This window comes from Agrilus planipennis, unplaced genomic scaffold, assembly GCF_000699045.2.
Source record: "Agrilus planipennis isolate EAB-ADULT unplaced genomic scaffold, Apla_2.0 scaffold265, whole genome shotgun sequence".
Taxonomy (NCBI): domain Eukaryota; kingdom Metazoa; phylum Arthropoda; class Insecta; order Coleoptera; family Buprestidae; genus Agrilus; species Agrilus planipennis.
This window is the reverse complement of record NW_020438953.1, coordinates 93306-107380: the sequence shown is the minus strand read 5'-3', so window position 1 is coordinate 107380 and position 14075 is coordinate 93306. Positions and strand designations below refer to the sequence as shown.

At 35.6% G+C, this 14075-nt stretch overlaps 1 protein-coding gene across 1 annotated transcript in view; it reads left to right on the top strand.

The window, feature by feature from the left end:
- Positions 1–6252: 6252 nt before the first annotated feature.
- Positions 6253–14075, top strand: part of LOC108741849 — a gene marked incomplete at its 3' end in the record, with an annotated part of 100806 nt that continues 92983 nt past the window's right edge. Inside the window, exon 1 of the mRNA XM_025974872.1 lies at positions 6253–6404. The remainder of the gene's footprint in view (positions 6405–14075) is intronic.

Below are 14075 nucleotides of genomic sequence, written 5' to 3'. Positions count from 1 at the left end.
GAGGAATCTGGCACATTATAGAATATTACAGTTTTTTTAATTGTTCTTATTTTATAAAAACACTGCAACTACTGGCGACTGGACGTCAGTTAGTATTCTCTGAAAAATATTCTGTTATTACCTAGCGTATTTCAAGTTGAGAGACGTTTGTTTTATTTTAAAACGTAATATTTCATATTTAGTTTCACTGAAATTATAGACGACAAACACAATGCACACCTATTTTTATACGGATGGCTATTTCAGCGGTAAATTAAATGAGGTAAATATATTTATTGTTGTATTGTGAATGCCGTTTTAATTACATGCTCTGCAAGTAAGATTTTAATGGCGCATTTGCGGGGAAACACTGAAATAAACGTAAACAATTCGCTAAACAATTGAATTGAAATTAACATCAGTAATTATAAGTTCAGTCTTAACCATAAGTTAAGCCTGTTGTAAAACTAAATGCCAATGATGAGAACATGCCTAATACAATTTAATTTTCAAGATATACACACGATTGGTTTATAAGATATCAGCCGTTTTAAATATTATAATATCGTATGTCAAACTGATAAAGGCTTTTATATTGCTTTTCAACCAATGGCTCATATCTAATTAAGTATATTATGCTTTTCTTTTTAGAACTTATTTCAAAACAAAATTTGAGGGCGAGAAAATGGTGCATTTTCGCTTTCGTACACCCTATCTGACCAAAAATTTAATGATATGTAACATATTCATCACAAAATTGCGATTAGTGATTAATATTTTGTTTCTAAAAGTTTTTCAATCTGTCGGATAGATTTTTTTCTGGTAGTCAAGAGCTATATAGAGAACTATAAACCTATAGTGATGTCGAGAGTCCTTAGGAAGTAATCTCACAGGAGGTTGATGTTATAGGGCGTAGGGTTATGGTACAGCACCCTGGGGACTTGAGACTACATATGTACATTTGTGTCGGCTATTTATTCCTCGAATTTTACTTTGAATGTGCGTCGCCACTTTACCAAAACCCGTTTCAAAAGCACAAAATACACTTTCGGTGGAGAACGGTGGAAAAGTTTATGAATAAAAGTCAATTTCTTTTGTTAAACCGAAGTACCTATTTTCTGCCATCTTTCGTTTCTTTCCGGAAGTCGCATTACTTTATTCTATTTAAACCCCTTAGTATATAACTTTTCAATATATTTACGAAAACTTAATATTTCGCTTACAAACCTGCCACCATTTTCAATTACTTACTGAAAACTCAATAGATTGTAAACTTCTTAAATAAATTCTTGGTAAAAATTGAGAACCGAAAATGCAATTATCAAAAGACGCATCGTCTATTGAACTAAACTAAACTAGAACAACCAACATACTTAACTGTTTGCGAATAATATTCTAATCTAGGTCTACCTCTACCCCTCTTAACTCCTGTTTCTGCTTCTAATATATTTCTAACTAGCCTTTCATGTCTGGCAAGGTATCTAATACCTCCTCATTTCTAACCCTTTCTATTCACCATATCCTCATCCTTTTCTTTTCTGCATTGCCCACCGTCCACGTTTCGTACCCTTAGGAAGCTGTTCTAGGCATACACCTTTTCGAATTTCTAAATTAACCGTTCGTAAACACAGGAGTGACTTCTTTTTGTTTTATATCTCTATTGCTCCTTCCATTTCATAGTTTTTCATTCCTTGCATACCAGAATTTTTGTGTTACTTTTATTTATTTTCATACAACGCTATTTGCTAATTATTGATTTCGAAATTTAACCTCGTGAATGAGCGCTTCTTTTATAATTTCAACGTGAACAAGGAATGTGTGGCATAGTTCCTGAAATATCTGAAATATGTTTTTTATTCGACGGCATATCCACAGGTATTGTATTGCCAATGTTGTTAGCTACGTTTCTTCTCCATTATTCCCTAAAGTAATTGAGTAAGTCGAAAAGTCGCAAGCAACATTCTCTATTTTCTCTCTTCGACCCTAAGGGACAAGGATTCCTATTTGGTGAACGCGTATTCTGCTTTTGAGGAGCATGTCAATTTACCGAAGTGATTTTCAAACAAAAGAAATATTGTCACGAAACACTAAGCAATTTTTCTTTTCTCAAATTTACAAATCCAAAAATAATATACCTACCTGTCAGGTATGCATATTAAGAAAAGTTTGTCATTTCTTTAGTATTGAAAGACTTAGCTGTAATGTAAAAGAATTCTGCGGTAGTCTAATCATATTTTATCTTCATTAACATTGAATAAGGCACGAATACCTCCGAGGGTGTGTTCCAAACACGTGGCCCTTCACAAAACCCTCCCGTGTTTCTATCAAAGTCGTTAATAGAATAAATACAAATAAAAATCTAAGTTTGATTAGGAACAGTATATCAATAATAATAATAATATTGCATCTAATGGTAGTTTAAATCAATTGCATGTCTCATTAAAAGTCGAAATGTCGACTATATAAAACTTTTATATATATACACTTACATCTTGATTAAATAGAAATTTGATTTATTGAACCCAATTATCAGTTTAATTAAGTAACGTATAAAAGAATTTTTTAATTTGATACGTACGTGCGTCAATTGTTTTTTTTAAGTATTGATTAGTGTGTTAATGCCTTTAGCTTGCTGGCTTTAAAACTATTTTCTACTTATATATAGAAACCAATGTACATTAATCTTTTCTAGAAGGTTGCGAATTTGCACCGGTGGTTGGAAAACTTTTGTAATATTACAAAAGTGTTTATAATTAAATTAACAATTCCGTTGCAGCTAGTTTCAGATTGAAACGGAAAGTAAGCAAATAAAATAGTAATGTGGCAACACGTTCTGGTGTTAATGTAATTTAAGAAATTTCGTTAGATTTAAGAGGAAACGGGAAACGCAGTGCTTAGGATTTTCCGCCAATTGAAAATAACACAATTACTGCTTTCTCGAATAACATATTTAATGAATCTCGGGGTAATTTTATTCTGATTACCTACTGATAAAGATTTTTTTTGGATTTATTGTTGTGAGTAACGAATGACCATAGACGGGATATAGTTTTTAGTAAGGGGTTGCTAGGGTCACAACAAAGTGACCCTCTTGAAGAAAAAACGTTAAGAAAATCGATTGGATTATTAAACGAGGTAATAATTTGCTAATAGTTTCTATGAAATAACTGGTTAAGTTATTTAAATTTTAAAGGCTGGACTGCGATTGTTTTTTTTATTTTGATTTTGAACCAGTAAACCCTAAGGAAAAGTAACATTTACTATTGTGCTAAAATTGGCTTCCGTAACATGTATTTATTTCATTGTATTTTTGTGATGCTTAGTGAAAGTTGGCGGTGTAATTTATTGGTGAGATGTTATTTAAAGGATTTCGTGGTTGGAGCAACAGGAGTATAAACATTAATACACACGTAGATACATAGATGGTTCTTGCTATTCGAAGGTAAACAATTTACGACTCCCCTGAAATTGCTGAGTTCAAAGTTTCGACTTTGGTAGGTGCGGACTTGTCCTCTGGGAAACAAACTCAGCAGATTGAATTATAAATTGAAGCTACCTGCTGTCGCAGTCAACCCTAAATTGCTTATTAGCCACTGTTTTATCTCGTTAGAAGAACTAATTCGTTGCATTTTGACCAATTTTTCGGTATCGACTCGGGAAAAGGGAATGAACGTCCCCTTTGCAATACAATTTCCGACATTAAAAAAATCCCTTTCACAACATCCAAGCAAATTTCGTATTGCCTTCAAATGCAAAAAGGAAGTAATTCTAGCGTGAAAAATGGGCTTAAATCTGATTAAAAAAGCTACCATTTTTTATAACTAAAGCTAGGAAGGACGGAAATAAAATTAAACGATCACTAAAATTTATTATTAGGTACAAGGTGGATATTTTTAGGAGACGAAAAATTAGAAGAAGTGGCTGATTTTAGATACCTAGGAAGTCAGATAAGTGAGGATGGAAGGAGTAGTAGGGATATAAACCAGAGGATAGCGCAGGGTCGTGTCGCCTTTAATAAAAAGAAGTCACTTCTATGCTCGCGAACGGTTATATTAGAAATTTGAAAAAGGTTGTTAAAGGTGTATGTTTGGAGCACGGCGTTGTACGGGTGCGAAACATGGACAGTGGGAGCGGCGGAAAAGAAAAGGTTAGAAGCGTTCGAAATGTGGTGTTATAGGCGGATGATGAGGATATCGTGGGTAGAAAAGGTTAGAAATGAAGAGGTATTGGAAAGAATAGGAGAACAGAGGACTCTGTGGAAGTCAATAAAAAATAGGCGAGATAGGTTGGTAGGACACCTTCTCAGGCATGAAGGTCTAGTCAGAGATATATTAGAGGCAGAAACAGGAGTTAGGAGGGGTAGAGGTAGACCTAGATTAGATTACTGTTCGCAAATAGTTAAGGATGTGGGTAGGGAAATGCGAAGTTTAGCTCAGGATAGGAAAGAGTGGAGGTACGTGTCCAACCAGTCTTAGGACTGATGACCTTATGATGATGATGATGACAAGGTGGATGTTTATTGTTTTGGAATTACCACGATAGCTTCCGGAAAATTATATATAAAAAGCGTTTCCAACTGTATTTTTGATTGGAAAAAGCTTTGTGTGTGCATATTGTTGGGTATGTGTAATACATATATATATCTGTAGAGGTAATAAGTTCAATTGAACGGTATCAAAGGGCTTTCGTCTCTCTGGAGAATGGATCATAATGATCCTATAAATTGGGACGTGCCGCGACATTAAACGAGAATACTGACAAGAGATGTATGTGATATGGAAATGAATATGGAAACAGAGAATTGAGAGAGAGAGAGTGAATGAAGTATGTGATGTAAGAACTTCAAAAATTTTGTGCGGCATTTGCCGAATAGAGAGATCACTGTGAATTTTTAAGTTTGCTACAACATGGTGTAAACTCCTGAAGGACCGGGAATTGTAAGGTTTATTCAGCATCGAAGTCATCAATTTTCTGTTTATTAATAAGCCAAGGTAATATGCTCCATTACACCATTGTAACTAAGACATTCGTTTTGGTATGAAGAAAGCGGTCAGTTAAGGCGGAAGTTATTGAAAGTCAGGAAAACTCACGAACCTCAGAGATTCCAAATAGAACGGTGTTCTTGAGTAACTCAGTACGCTGCCAGGAAAAACAGCACTGATGGAAAGTTAGGGAAGCTCAGAGTTCCAAGGGAATCTCAGAATTCGAAGGGAATCTCAGAAATTCCATGAGGTCTGATGAATCCTTTAGATAATTATAATTGAGGATTATGCGATATGGAGTAAGTTGTCATTAAGAAAGTACTAACGGAATCTCAGAAAGTCGAAAGCATCAGTTTAATGAGTCAGATGGATGCAATTGAAGCAAAGATATAGTCTCATCTAACCCAGACATCCTGTGCTACATGAGGTATGCTGTCACGGAATCAGAAGCAGTATCACTAATTGAAAGTCAGAGAAATTTAGAGTGGTCAGACAATCTCAGGTATTAGTTTAATAAGTTAGATGATTGCAATTGAAGAAACGAAGTACTCTATCTATCTCAAGCGTTCAACGCGTTATGGAGTATGTTGTCGGGGAAAAATCACTAATGGAATGTCAGGGAAACTCAGAGTGGTGAAACTAACACAGAGATTCCAAGGTGGAATTTGAGCAAATCAGTTGATTGTAATTGACATATGACAGTGCTCTAATCTAATCCAGATGTTGAGTACGGTATGGATTGGGTCGTCAGGAAAAATGTCACTAATTGAAAGTCAGGTAATACTGAGGAAATGTCAGAAAGTCTAAAGGGTCAGTTCAGTGAGTCAGATGGATGCAATTGAATTAGCGCGGCATGGAGCAAGAACTAGTACAAGTATCACTAATCGACAGTCAGAGAAATTGAGATATGTCAGAAAACCTCAGGGATTAGTTGAATAAGCAACATGATCGTAATCCCAGACGTTCAGTGCGTTATGGAGTAAGTTGTTACGAAAAATAGCCGTAATGGAAAGTCAGGGTCAAGTAGGGGACACCCTGCATAAAAATAATTGGAAGGTGTCTCAGGGGTACTTGCGACTGACTACACGTGTGCAGTCCCCGATGGTGACAACTGGTAGAGTGTGCAATGATAATAAGTGGTGATTGTAGTTGGCATTGGGGGTAGTTGTAGAGTCGGACGTAGCAGTGGATGTGGTGGTGCGCGTTGTGCAAGTGTGCACAGAGTGTGCGAGCAACCACCCTCTGCACAGCATAGCAAAGTAAAGGCAGACTAACAGCACAGCCGTGGCAAAGTAGGCGATGTAAAAGAGCACGGAGAGACTAGTAGTCTGTCGCGATCTCGCGCCTCGAACTGACGCAACCCTCCGGTTCGTACGGGTGTCAGCCACGTGCTTTTTAGCCCTCTTTCAACTTGCAAGGCGTTTGGTTGACTCAAGCCCGCAGGTATAAGCTTACCGTGTCGCCTTTCCATGCTTTCGCTGTTCACGGGTTTTGTTTTCTCGAAGGATTGCAGTCTTGTCGACGGAATAGAATTCGTAAAGAAAGAATCTTACTTAACAGGAAATAGCGAAAGCAGTGGAAGTGTAGAAGGCTAATTGTAGAATTTGCATGCTTAGGACTTTTTTGTTTGCAAAACGTTCCTGCACCGTGACGTGGAGAAAAAAAAAAAGTAAAAAAAGAAAGCATTTAAGAAAACTGACGTTTTTCTTCCCCCTGAATTTAGTCAAATGGCATAAATGCCACTCTCAAGCCACAGAAATAGCAAATATTCAAATTTTGAAGAAGCACTAAGATTAAATTTTATTCAGAATCAATTTCGCATTACTTTTTATGTCCATCGTAAAATCCGGCGGAACCCTTAATTTAAAAAGGATAAGCCGAGCTGATCAAATATAATTTTTTTACGGGAAACTTTTCCCTCATTTTATTTTTTGTCGCGTTGTTTTTGCACTTAAAAGAAAAAAGAATAATACTTACAAGTACAAACCCGACATTAACTTTAGAAACGGTTTTTTTCGTGATTTCGGTAATATTAAACTTGGAATAGAAATATTAAAAATACTTTTCTCACAAAAAAAGCACCCATTCTACCCTTTTTTAAGACATACCCATCAACAATACAAAAACAACTTTTGCTTAATTTTACATGAAAATATTACCCTCTTAATAAAATTGTTTTTTTTTTATCGTCTGCCTTTTTATGTATGCAAGAAAATGTTTTTTTTTGATTGGCCACATACTTTTTTGAAGAAATGATAAATACTAGCAGAATTTATAAATAAAAAAAATTAATAAATTCTCAAATTAGGATTATATTTACAAAAAAGGGCGGTCATGTCACTTTTTCAAAAGCAATTTTACATCACTCCATTGTTTATTCATAGGCATGTTCTTATAATATTGCATTAAAAATTAAAAAGTTTGGCTGGCTCTTTTTCGGTTGTTTTCTATCAATAATTTATATAAATTGTCGATCGGAACCAATAAAAGTTTAGTGCTTATCATGTTTCAAGTTCCTGTGTTTCAATTTCTTAATGATTTTAAAGTTGCCCCCCGCAATTGTGCATGGGAGACAAAAAGCATTATTAAATTCATGCAGTTTCATGAAAACAGGACTTGCTTTAGATATCCTTTTGATAGCTGAAATAAATAACTTGATTTTGATGATACAAATCTTATTTTTTCTCAACTGTGAAAAAAAAAACAGTGAATTGTTTGTACTAGTGTAATTAATGATTTATATTGCTTGAATTTTACGAATCTTATCGCATCGTCACGTCTAATAAATGCCCTTTTTGTATTCGAGATACGCAGAATGCTTAACTTAAATAGGTGAACTATTCGCGATATCTAGAAAGGAATTTCCAGTATTTGAGAGCAAAAACAATAATACACTCTAACAAAATATTTATTCATTAAATTAATTTATAATCCAGATTTAATTATAATAATAAATAACAATTAGGTTAACGAAATAAGTGTCGGGCGCCTCCACCATAGTTATTTTTCGGCGTACACCTGCTACATAACACAATTTGGGATATGTAATACATTTGAGGAAAAATAAAGACTTCAGACATTAAGTAGGCGGTGTTCGTTTTACTTATATACAGAAAAATGTAAAATACTATACTAAGAAATGAAGCCATTTACTGTGTGTATGTACCATACATATAAATATATTTGCATATATGAATGTACATATATATGGACAAATACGTATGTAGATAGTACCTACAGAAATTTAACAATTTGTATAAAATTTTCAAATGATCAGATCATACAGAATTGAGAAAATCTAAGGACTGTAATAGTTCTTGCGCCTGTTTATGGAATAGTTTCCCCAAGGATATTTGGTCTAGCACCAACCAATTCTGATGGACGTTTCGTTGTCAACTATTTTTGTACTCTTTACATTTTCTTGGATTTAGATAAATTGATTATGACTTTCGTGCTCATGTCTGAGGATTTTTCTTCTCGACGTTTCGCCGAAACGAGTGGTTGATACCTTCACCAATAAACCCAAAAGCCAGTAGTACACTTTTGAAGTTTACCCAGCGGCATAACCTAGAGGTTTAGACCATTGCCTAACATTCAGGAGGACGCCTGTTCGATTCTGGGTCCGTCTGCCTTGGTCCAAGTTTTTCTGTGGTTGCCTTGGGTCACTTAGGCAAATGCTGAGGCAGTAATATTCCACAGATAATCTTTCATTCTCTTCTGTCTTCATTTCGTCCGTCTCATCTTTCTCGCCCGAACCACCTCTAAGGAGACTGAAGAGGGCCTTCCGCCCTACCTTCCGGCATAGTCTTTTGTTGTTTCTTGAAGTTTGCTAGTTTTTCTGTATTATATTGTGAAGGACTACTGTTGTTTAGATTCATAAATTTCTTCACTTATTGTTAAGTGCATCCGAGTAACGAGTGTGTGCCATGATGGCCAGCGTCAATAGTTTAATACATCTATGTATGTAGTCGCATAATAAAGTGGTGTTTGTACAAAATTAAAGCAGGCAATGCCTAAGAAATTCGATAGAGAAACATACGTATTCGAGAAGGTAGGCAGCAACTTTTGTGCATGAAAACCGCACAATCCTCTGGGAAATGAAATTTGGATTCCGAGCGGGACGCAAATAAAAAATGCTACCGTTGCTGTTTCCACTGTTATCAGGGACGCGTTATATATGAAATTCTGCGAGAAAGAACCTCTTTGAGTCGATGATAAATGATAGTTGGCCATCGGCCGATTTTTGCCTCGATCTATATATTTAAAAGGAAACTGCTGCTTGCCGTTGCGCACCAGCTTTTCTAATAGTTTTCATCCTATTTTATCCGGAAGGACATTGTCCTTTCCGTAATTTAGTTTAACGTCATAGTAAAGAAAATCGAATTATATTTTATGAAAAAGATGTAAGTAAATGAGTAGCTTTAGTAACCTGTGGCATGATGGCGAATAAGGGAGGGTTCAGGAGAGAGTGGAATGGGGTAGAAAAGGCATTTAGCGAAATAAAAAATTCTATAAATAAGGGAACCAGTGAACATTCTCCCACCTTAACCTTGTGTGGAATAACTTTAAAAACGGAGTCTTTGGTTTTTGCCTATCATCCTTCAGGGGGAAGTTTTTCGTCTCCCCCCTATCTACCGTACCCGGCGGTATGCTTAAGGTTACTACAGCCAACCCAAAATAAATAACACGTTTTTATAATGGAAAATACAAATAGTCCTGGACTCAGGATTCCCTTTGATCGCGATCGCGAACATCGAAAATAACATAATTTTAAGGCTCCCTCCCCAAAGATTACGAGCAACTTCCATTGGTAAAGATTTCCGCGGCTAGTAAGTGAACTGATGATCGAGATGATACAAAGACTATATTTGTAATATCCAGCAAAATTTGAAAATAAATTGTTAAGTAGAATGTGTTGTTAAATAAATTCATTCAACACTGATTATATCAAAATCCAAATAGACGAAAATTTAATTCCGCATAGAAATTGTGACCCCATCAGTTGATTTTACATAATTTTCACAATTTCCTTGAAAAATACCAGCTCAGTTTTTTTACCATAGACACTGTACGTACCTAACGTGTTAACTATTTTTTCTGATTACGTTGATTTACAAATGTTACTAATGAAATGAGTTAACAATTATAATTTTGATAAATATACTGCATATAGAAAACAGGTAGAGATATTTATGATCCTGTAAAATCCATTTTCTCTATCTCTGGCCGACAAAAAGCTTTCGGATGGCGAAATTTATTTGCTTATGCGGTTGTGCATGCGACAGTTGTATTTTATATTTCCAACAAAATTTTATTGTATTATGTTTGTGAAAGGTATGATCGATAACTAAGATAATGGTTCCAATATATCCATGAAGGTAAAAAAAAACCGAAGCCTACACGCAAAAAAAAAATAACAAACACAATTTTGCTGTTTGATTCTGCTAAACAATTTTATCCAAAAGTTCTAAGTGGCATCACAGAAAAAAAAGCGTATCGACTTATTTAAGCTCTTATGATGATTAAGTACGTGGAAGGCATGAAAAGTAAGAACGATAAAAAAAAAGAGACCAAATGTTCGGGATACCTGATGGTATGTAATTTTCCCAGATCAGAAGGTATTTTTGACGAAGACAAAACAAATAACTAGGGAAGACGTATCTTGGCGGGGGTATAAGATGTACGGCAAGGTGGAAGAGGGAAAGGCGAAAAATACGGAGATAAATGGTCCATGACATTGCAAGATTGATGGAAGGCCGCCATACAGCGGTCGGAACGCTGCCAGCACACTCTAACGGAGTTGACTATACCAGTCGAGTTGAAGCGAATCGAGTCGACTCAAAGAATCATTCACATTTAACTTACAGTAAGTCACAGAAATTGTGACAGACCTAAACGAAATAAATTACATATTTAACATGTGCCGCTGCCTTAATTTGTTTATTCAAAGAAAAATATTGTACCTTTCTTTTATCACGAACACAAAATTTCACCACTCGCAAACGTTATTGCTTACTGGAGAGGCTTTCGTAAATATATATAGAAAAAAAAACTTTTGGGTGTTTCATTCCCACCAGCCAGTAATGCTGGTGGGCGGGCAGTCGCTCCGGACTATGCCGGAAGGTAGGGCGGAAGGCCCTCTTCAGCCTGCTTTCAGGAATCGTGAGAATAGGTGGGTGGTTGTTCGGGTGAGAACCGGCGTCCTTCCGAATGCTAAGCAATGGTCTAAACCTGCTATGCCGCTCGGTAGATATGTAGATGAAATACGAATCTATATGAAGTAATTTTACTTTGGTAACCTAGCCTAACCGTCTACATATAAGAAGGGTAGTCAATACCGGCGTTAAGAGGGGGGGGGGCTAGTCGGATAGCCCTCCGCGCGTCTTGTTCTGAGAGGCGCTAAAAGCGATATGATCACTAAAATGTGGAAATAATTGTTTTGTTCTTCAAAGGCATAAGAGAACACTATGCGCTCATGGTACACTTTAAAATTTTTATGTTAGACATAAAATAATAACTTTAAATTTCTATAAAATAATATTCGTCGATATTCTACATTTCAAAATTAAAAAAGTAAGTTTAAGTCTATGTAGTATGTGTAATGTGTATATGTGTTAGTCTATCAGTTTGTTAGCTATGATCAAAAACACCGCTTTTCTGTTAAAGATAAAAGGTGCGTGAAATGCCCTAAAAGCGATCGATTTAACGTTTTAAAGGCTAGGTTTCTGCAAAATTTCACCCGACTTTATTAAGCGGTTTAAAAGATATTACCGAATATAAACAGCAAAAAAAGGCGTTTTTGTTTTGCAGACAAAATCGGTGTAACTGGGATAGCTGATTTTAACTTATGGTTAAAACGTTTAATCAAAAGATTTAGAAGCATTATTTAGGTCTACTTTCGATAACCAGGGCAGTTTTTTTAATAAAAATTCGTAATTAATAATCGCCTATTTTGACTAAACAACTGCAAAGAATTGGGCAGATTTAAATGTCTGTAATAGAGTGTATATAGTGGTTGCATCTACATCTATTCTAATGACATTAGGTAAATGTTTAACGTTAAAGCATGGATTACATAAAATTAATAAATAAATCGATATTTCTTTTTCAAAACTCGACAATTTTGTCGTTATAAAGTGAGTTATCAAAAAATTGCTTATGAGCACCTTGAAGGCTGGCGCTGAGGGTAGTATTGGTTGATATTGTAAGGCACTCAGGGGGAATCCCGTGCCCCGATTCTTCGAGTGAGCTGCTGTACACTTACATCTGTTATAATACCTAGTACACAAACCGAAACGGAAATACGCGACCGTTGTACAATCTTTTATATGTTTACCTATCGAAGTTGGTAGCGGACTGGTGGACCGAAATGCCTTTGCTTCCTTGCTTATCTTACTGTACGATTATAACTCAACGGTTATGACACTTGTAACTGACGGCCACAGCTGCGATATGTCTCCTGTGCTTTGATGCGCTTTGTTGTCCAGGAAATTAAATCAACGGAAAGGCATCCGCAAATATATTGTGCACCCCCGTTTTGCCTCATCTTTTTTTCTTTTGGCCATATCTCTTCCTGTTCACTAAACGTTCTTAAAATGCCCATATAATCTGTCTATGTAACTTATTATAAGCTATACGAGGGTGGATTGATAAGTTTCCGGCCTAACCAAGAGATGACGCCACTAGGCCTACCTTGAGGTGACATTCTATAGTACCATCCTTGGATAGCTTGTAGCTATAGTTTCAGCCCGATCTCCTTGCTAGTGTAGGTTTGACAGCACGCTGAACAAGACGCCTCTGTGGTTTTCGTAAAAATGGAAAAGCAGGAAAATCNGAACATTTGAAATTTACGGAATATATACATTCAACTTCCGCTCTCTAATTTCTGAAGTGTTTTGAGGAAATGTAAAGCATTCAGGTTGAAGATAAATAATATAAAAGATAATTAATCAAAAAGTATCAGAAAAGTTACCTTTTAACCAGTTTGCGGTAGGTATTACTGAATATACTTAACACCAGCACAAGCTACGTTTACGATCATGCGTACAGTCGCAAAATATACTGTACACTAGCACAGTCGGTTAATGAACATTTGAAATTTACGGAATATATACATTCAACTTCCGCTCTCTAATTTCTGAAGTGTTTTGAGGAAATGTAAAGCATTCAGGTTGAAGATAAATAATATAAAAGATAATTAATCAAAAAGTATCAGAAAAGTTACCTTTTAATCAGTTTGCGGTAGGTATTACTGAATATACTTAACACCAGCACAAGCTACGTTTACGATCATGCGTACAGTCGCAAAATATACTGTACACTAGCACAGTCGGTTAATGAACATTTGAAATTTACGGAATAAATACATTCGACTTCCGCCCTCTAATTTCTGAAGTGTTTTGAGGAAATGTAAAGCATTCAGGTTGAAGATAAATAATATAAAAGATAATTAATCAAAAAGTATCAGAAAAGTTACCTTTTAATCAGTTTGCGGTAGGTATTACTGAATATACTTAACACCAGCACAAGCTACGTTTACGATCATGCGTACAGTCGCAAAATATACTGTACACTAGCACAGTCGGTTAATGAACATTTGAAATTTACGGAATATATACATTCAACTTCCGCTCTCTAATTTCTGAAGTGTTTTGAGGAAATGTAAAGCATTCAGGTTGAAGATAAATAATATAAAAGATAATTAATCAAAAAGTATCAGAAAAGTTACCTTTTAACCAGTTTGCGGTAGGTATTACTGAATATACTTAACACCAGCACAAGCTACGTTTACGATCATGCGTACAGTCGCAAAATATACTGTACACTAGCACAGTCGGTTAATGAACATTTGAAATTTACGGAATATATACATTCAACTTCCGCTCTCTAATTTCTGAAGTGTTTTGAGGAAATGTAAAGCATTCAGGTTGAAGATAAATAATATAAAAGATAATTAATCAAAAAGTATCAGAAAAGTTACCTTTTAATCAGTTTGCGGTAGGTATTACTGAATATACTTAACACCAGCACAAGCTACGTTTACGATCATGCGTACAGTCGCAAAATATACTGTACACTAGCACAGTCGGTTAATGAACATTTGAAATTTACGGA